Below are 7,991 nucleotides of genomic sequence, written 5' to 3' on the forward strand. Positions count from 1 at the left end.
GAGAAGAATACATTTTCAAAGCTAGGATATATATATGGTTCAATTTATTATATGTAGTTTTACCAGATTTAACCATCTATTACATTAATATACATAAATAGTTATTACCATATATTGCTGTACCGAATATAGTTTTACTATGTATAACCGTTGACTAGGCTATAAATAAATAGCAGGCTCCATAACCTGAAGACTTTAAATTTTAATAGCACGGTGTTATCACAAAATATTGGCACACTATCAAATTTGAATCCAAAATCACAAAGAGTTTGTTTCATCCAAAGAATTTGAGAACAACAACCAGCAACAGTAATATATTTCGCTTGGCAATTTCCACGGGTACTTTTACGATCAGGTAAACTTGTAGTGAAATCTGTATCAGAATATCTTACAAATTTAAATTCAACTCGGATACTACAATCCTAAATTAATAGTCTCAAGCAAATATTTAAATATTATTTTAATTGCAGGTAAATGAGATTGATATGGAAATCAACCCAAGGGAAAGTATGGAACGGATTACCTTGATGATCAAGATCAAGAGTAAAGAAAACTCGTTTCTAAACTCGTGATTCGAATCACTCCACAAGAGGTTTGATCAATACCACTTGAATGACTCTACATGCAAGTTCTAAACACAAGAATTTGCAAAGAAAGTTTAGCTCTCAACAAAGCTAAAATAGAACTTCTATTCTTAATTCCAAAAATCTGATTTCTAATCAAAGAAAAGAAGGCTTTATATAGCCTTTACAACCTTAACCTATGTCATACATAACTCCCAAATTAAATGGGCTAGTAAATAAGAAATACCCATAACCTCCATATTAAAATGGCTAGTTAATGGTGGAATATAGTAACCTACGTGGGTTACAATATAACCTTAACTCTTATATTTAAAACTAGCTTAAATATGACAACAACTAGTTAAACTATAATTAAATAATGCAAATAATAAAATGTGCTTATTATTCAACCTTGGACTATTTGATAAATTCAGCGGAGTTCATTAAATGCAACTTAAAGTGCATTTAATTCATCTCTGTCTTGAAGCTCAACTTTGCATAACATATAAGGGAGGTCTCCAACGTCTTCTAGAATTTCCTTTGGTGAGCTCACCATAGCTTGAATATAACTGTATAAGGTTTGTTGTAGCTTCTTGGCTCTCGTCCTTGTAATTGGACCTTGAGGTATGGAAATTCCTTGGTCGTGGTTCATATCAGAGATTCCTTGGGATAAGATTGAAACCTGACACAAAAACATACACTAAACATAATATCGGTCTACTGGCGGTCAAGTAAGGGAAAGATTCAATCGTACCTCTATAAGATTTAATGTCCACCCATTTACCTTTTTCATCCTTGTCAAGCTCAGTGGATGTGCTCATTGGAGTTTTTGAATCTTACCCTCATTGAACGTGAACCTTTTTAGTAAATCCTTAATGTATTTCTCTTGATTTATGGAGATACCATTTTGAGTTGTTTGATTTGAAGTCCAAGAAAGAAACTAAGCTCCCCCGTCGTACTCATCTCAAACTTTCTCCACGTAAAGAAGGATTAGTAGAACCAAATATAATATCATCTACGTATATTTCCACTAATAGCATATCATTTTCTTTAATTTTAATAGAAAGACTATGTCCAGTTTACCAATTTTAAATCATTCCCAATTAGAATATTAGTAAGCCTATCATACCAAGTCCGAGCTTGTTTTAAGTCGTCAAGAATCCTTTAAAACTTACATACATCAGGTGGAAAATCAAAAATTTCAAATCCGGGAGGTTGTTCTACGTAAACTTCCTTCGTAATATAACCATTTAAGAATGCACTTCTCACATCCATTTGAAACAATATAAAATTTTCGTAAGAATTAAAAGCAAGTAACATTCTAATAGCTTCTAATCTAGTAATCGGTGCAAAAGTTTTTTCATAGTCTATAACTTCTTCGTGACATTAAACTTGAGCTACAAACCCTAGCTTTATTTCTAAAGATATTCTCATTTTCATCAATTTTATTTCTAAAAATGGTTCCAATAATGAAAATACTAGAGCGGTCTAGGGACTAATTCCCAAAATTTGCTCCTTTCAAATTGATTTAGTGTTGTTGGAGAGCTACAATCCAAAACTCATCATTTTTGGCATCCTTGAGATTTTTGTGCTTGAAACAAAGGTAAGATTATTAAAAAAAATTAATAGAATAATGAGTTTTCACATCTTGTTCGAGACCACTATTAATTTAGTCCGTAAAATGAGATAAGACATACTTCTGTTCTTTTGGCATTGATGAACAACCTTTTTCGTTCCTTTCATCTAGGTTCACTTCTTCCTTACTTGAAATAGTTTCTTTCAATTTCTCACTTGCATGTAAAACTAACAAGTTTCTTTCTAAATCATCATTATAAATAGACTCATTATAAATATTATTACAACATGCATCAAATACACAGTCATAGATTCCTCGATAAAGTTCTCTTATTCAAAACTCTGTAAACTTTACATGAATAACCAAGAAAAATACCAATATCCGTGTTAGAATCAAAATTTTCCAATTTTTCTTCATTGTTAAAAATAAAACATTTGCGACAAAAAAAAAAATTAAATATCCAATATTTGGAAATTTGATTGTGCCAAATTCACAAGGAGTTTTATCTAAGGAGTGTTTAATTAAAACTCTATTTGAAAGCCGTATTAACGGATTCCGTCCAAAAAATATTTAGGTAAATCATACTCATTTAACGTCGATATATCAAATTCGTATAAAATACGATTTTTCTTTTCAGCCACACCATTTTTTTGAGGAGTCAGAAGTCATGAGAAAAAACATTATGTTAACATATTTTTTCAAACACTACCCTATCAAATTCCCCTCCATAGTAAGTCCTACTAATTAAAAAAACCTTTTTCATTTTCAACTCTTCTTACAAAACTAGAAAATCTTTTTAAGACATCATTATTATGTTTTATTATCAAAACCGAAGTAAATCTCGAAAAATCATAGTAATTCCTCTCTAACTAACTATTTTAGAAGGCCAAATAAATTCATATGTAATAGTTAAAAGAGGTAGAAATCACATCTTTAGATTTGAAGGAGGAATTGGTTTGTTAAGCATTTAACCATCCTCACAAATTTTATGTTTTTCAAATTTAAATTTATAAAGACCCTAAGGAATTTTGGTGAGATATTTGAAATAAGTGCATACTAGTATGTCCTAACCTTCTATGTCATAGTCACTCATGCAAAGTCACATTTATCATTGTTATCTCTATTTTCAACAAACAAAACTTCCATTTTCAATTATGCAATTATTTTTATCAAATATAACTCTAAAATCTTTATCAAATTGAATAATGCTCGGTAAGTCATGCTTTAAACCATCAACTAAAAGTACACTTTCAATAAGAGTACAAATGTCATTACCTACAATACTCTCACCAATTATTTTACCCTTTATCACCAACGGTTACTAAGCCACCATCCTTCTTGAAAAATTCACAAACTTTGATTGATTTCCAGCCATGTGTATTGAGCGACCACCATGCAACAAGTACGACTTTCTTTCGAGGCTTTCAAACAAACCTAAAAAAAATATTCAAAATTGGCTTTTTGATACCATGCATGTTTTTGTCCTAAACTATTATTTTCACAAATTTAGGGATCCATTTCATGTTTGCATTCATACTAAAGACATTGTTTTTGTACAGGTAACAAGAATAATTTTTAATGTAATTAAAGTATTTTCGGACTTCAATAATAATTCAACTAAACAATTTCATAAATATATTGGCAGCCCACAAAAACTACCAAAAAGAATGAACCATAACCTATTCAATTCCAATTTTAAATTTAATTTTGAACTACAAACTTAAAATTACTAAAATGATGTTTTTGTTTTTTCGTTTTTTTTGTTGAAACAGCTCCAAGATGAGAGGACCCAGACTTTAAGCCACAAAAAGAATGAAAGAGTTAATTCCCATTGTTATGTTGTTTAACCCATATATATATATATATATATATATATTATATGAAAAAAAAGAAGAAAGACAAACACAAAAGACAACAGACCCAAGTTTTTTTTTTTTTTTATTAAATATGGATTCTAAAACTTTCCACCATCCTCTTCTTCTTGTTCTTGTTTTTTCCCTTCTTGTCGTTTCATCCATTTGTCGTACCGATAAATACATCCATCCCAATAACCATACAGCGGTGTTCTGGTCGGAGAATCAGTTGAAGAAACTGAAGCTTATTCAAGCTGATCTTAACCGAATCAACAAGTTCCCTGTCAAAACCATTCAGGTCTGTAACTCTAGTTTAATATCCTCTGTTTTGGAGCTTGATGGTTATGCTTTTATTTGGGTGCAGAGTCCGGATGGCGACTTTATAGATTGTGTTGAAACTCATCTGCAGCTAGCTTTTGATCATCCATTTTTCAAAGGAAAGAAACCATTGGTAAGTTCAAGGAATCTGTGGCTAAATTTTCGAAATGGGTTTTGTTTTTAACTGTGGAAATGTTGTTTCAGGGTCCGCCGGAGAGACCGTATAACCAGAGCCATTTCGGTGAGGTGGAGACAGAAATGTTCCAATTATGGAGCATGTCTGGAGAATTCTGCCCAGAGGGGACAGTTCCGGTTAGAAGAACGACGGAAAAGGATATGTTGAGAGCGAGTTCAGTTCAGAGATTTGGAAGAAAAGTAAGAAGAGACTCTCTCGGCAAAGGCCATGAGGTTAGTCTTTAACCAAATTCAACTCAGCTAGCTAGTCGATATTGTTCTCTTTCGGCTTTTCCTTTTCGGGGAAGAAGTTTAACACTCTTATAAAAAGGGTGTTTCGTTCTTCTCTCAACCAATGTGGGGATCTCACAATCCACCCTCTCGGGGCCTGTTCTCTTTTGGCTTTTCCCTCTCGGGTGCAAGTCTATTAGTGAGAGGCTTCCACACCTTGATAAAGAGTGTTTCGTTTTCATCCCAACGAATGTGGGATCTCACAATCCATACTCTTGCAATCATTTTCTTCTCCAATCAAAGTGGGACCTCCCAATCTACTCCCTTTGGGACCCCGCGTCCTACCGCCTTTGTCCACCCACTTTGGCTCTCAATTTCCTTGCTGGCACATCGCCCGGTGTCTGGCTCTGATACCAAACAGCCCAAGGCCACTTCTAGCCGATATTATCCTCTTTGGGCTTTTACCTTCCGGGCTTCTCTCAAGATTTTTAAAAAGTCTCGGCTTGTAAGAGGTTTCCACAATCTTGTAAAAGGTGTTTCGTTCTACCCGTAAAGGTGTTTCGTTCTTCTCCCTAACCGATGTTCTCCTTCCTAGCAGATGTGGGATCTCACGTCTTTTTCTCCAAAATCTGTGTCATCCCTTATAAATGTTAAGATTTTGGAGAAACCAAGATTGAAATGAATGTAAATTTTGTTGGTGCCAGTATGCAGTGGGGTTGGTAAGTGGAGGACAGTACTACGGAGCCCAGGCAAGCATGAACATATGGAAGCCGCGGGTCATATCGGAATGAGTTCAGCCTCTCACAAATGTGGCTCGTCTCCGGTTCATTCCCACATGATCTCAACACCATTGAAGCTGGGTGGCAGGCAACTTTTTAAACCGAATCAATCTTCTAGTCCATACAAATTTCAATTATATGCCTAACTTTTCTCTACAGGTTGACCCAGAGCTGTATGGAGACAACAATCCAAGATTGTTCACTTATTGGACAGTAAGAATATTAAAACATAAAAATTAGCAACAAAATCAGATTGAAAATGAAATGACCGTAAGTTTTTGGATGAACAGTCCGACGCATATCAAGCAACAGGCTGCTACAATTTACTCTGTCCAGGCTTCGTTCAAAACAACCGTAGAATCGCCATTGGAGCTGCAATTGCTCCAACTTCCTCCTACAATGGCGCCCAATTCGATATCAGTTTACTGGTTCGGAAGGTAACCCATTTCAATTTCATGTCTTTTCTTGAAGATTGTGAGTCCAATTTTAATTGGGGGTTGTTGTTTGTGGTTGTTCAAAGGATCCGAAGAATGGGAATTGGTGGTTGGAATTCGGGTCGGGTGTGATGGTCGGGTACTGGCCGGCGTTTTTGTTCACTCACCTTCAAAGCCACGCAAGGACGATACAGTTTGGCGGAGAGGTAGTGAATTCGAGGGCGTGGGGATTTCACACGGCGACAGAAATGGGGAGTGGGCATTTCGCAGGCGAAGGATTCCAAAAAGCTTCTTATTTTCGAAATCTGAAGGTTATGAATTGGGATAATAGTTTGATTCCATTGTCCAATTTGAAGGTTGTGGCAGATCATCCAAATTGCTATAATATTCAACCGCGGATTAATAGAGTTTGGGGAAATTATTTTTACTACGGAGGGCCGGGAAGAAATGTGAAGTGCCCTTAATTAATTTAATTTTCTTGAGGGGTCAATTTGGGGTTTTTATTTTTATTTTTGGTCCTTTCAAATTTAGATCACTACAACGTGAGAACAAGTGAGACCATTGTAAATTTTTTATGAAAGAAATACAGATTGGACTATGGCTCTCGTATTTATTAAAACTCAACATTTAACTTGTGGAGACGTCTTCCAAATGAGCACAATAAAAGTGTGAAAATACCTTAATGGGGGAGAGAGTGAAAATAAGCTGAAGATGGGAGAGAGTGTGAAGACCTTAATAGCTAACAAGTTCGTGATAAAATCCCATTTAAATAGAGAATAAAAGAGGAAATTGTTAGGATCACACAACAACGCACACACCAGATCTAGATGAACACAAAGAAGAGAGAGAGAATGCAAGGAGAACTTTGGCTAATGGATTTAAATTTTTTAGTATGTACAATAGAGAAGACTACATTTTCAAAGATAGAGAAGAGTACATTTTCAAAGCTAGGATATATATATGGTTCAATTTATTATATGTAGTTTTACCAGATTTAACCATCTATTACATTAATATACATAAATATACATACATACATATATATATATATATATAGTTATTACCATATATTGCTGTACCGGATATAGTTTTACTATGTATAACCATTGACTAGGCTATAAATAAGTAGCAGGCTCCATAACCTGAAGACTTTAAATTTTAATAGCACGGTGTTATCACAAAATATTGGCACACTATCAAATTTGAATCCAAAATCACAAAGAGTTTGTTTCATCCAAAGAATTTGAGAACAACAACTAGCAACGGTAATATATTTCGCTTAGCAATTTCCACGGGTACTTTTACGATCAGGTAAACTTGTAGTGAAATCTGTATCAAAATATCTTACAAATTTAAATTCAACTCGGATACTACAATCCTAAATTAATAGTCTCAAGCAAATATTTAAATATTATTTTAATTGCAGGTAAATGAGATTCCTTGGGATAAGATTGAAACCTGACACAAAAACATACACTAAACATAATATCGGTCTACTGGCGGTCAAGTAAGGGAAAGATTCAATCGTACCTCTATAAGATTTAATGTCCACCCATTTACCTTTTTCATCCTTGTCAAGCTCAGTGGATGTGCTCACTGGAGTTTTTGAATCTTACCCTCATCGAACTTGAACCTTTTTAGTAAATCCTTAATGTATTTCTCTTGATTTATGAAGATACCATTTTGAGTTGTTTGATTTGAAGTCCAAGAAAGAAACTAAGCTCCCCCGTCGTACTCATCTCAAACTTTCTTCACGTAAAGAAGGATTAGTAGAACCAAATATAATATCATCTACGTATATTTCCACTAATAGCATATCATTTTCTTTAATTTTAATAGAAAGACTATGTCCAGTTTACCAATTTTAAATCATTCCCAATTAGAATATTAGTAAGCCTATCATACCAAGTCCGAGCTTGTTTTAAGCCGTCAAGAATCCTTTAAAACTTACATACATCAGGTGGAAAATCAAAAATTTCAAATCCGGGAGGTTGTTCTACGTAAACTTCCTTCGTAATATAACCATTTAAGAATGCACTTCTCACATCCATTTGAAACAATAT

The 7,991-nt window shown here is 34.2% G+C and overlaps 1 pseudogene; it reads left to right on the forward strand.

Annotated features, from left to right (window-relative positions):
- The first annotated feature begins 4,086 nt into the window (after positions 1–4,086).
- LOC111435505 lies at positions 4,087–6,392 on the forward strand (annotated as a pseudogene).
- Positions 6,393–7,991: the final 1,599 nt, after the last annotated feature.

This window comes from Cucurbita moschata, unplaced genomic scaffold, assembly GCF_002738365.1.
Source record: "Cucurbita moschata cultivar Rifu unplaced genomic scaffold, Cmos_1.0 Cmo_Scf00049, whole genome shotgun sequence".
In the NCBI taxonomy this organism is placed as follows: domain Eukaryota; kingdom Viridiplantae; phylum Streptophyta; class Magnoliopsida; order Cucurbitales; family Cucurbitaceae; genus Cucurbita; species Cucurbita moschata.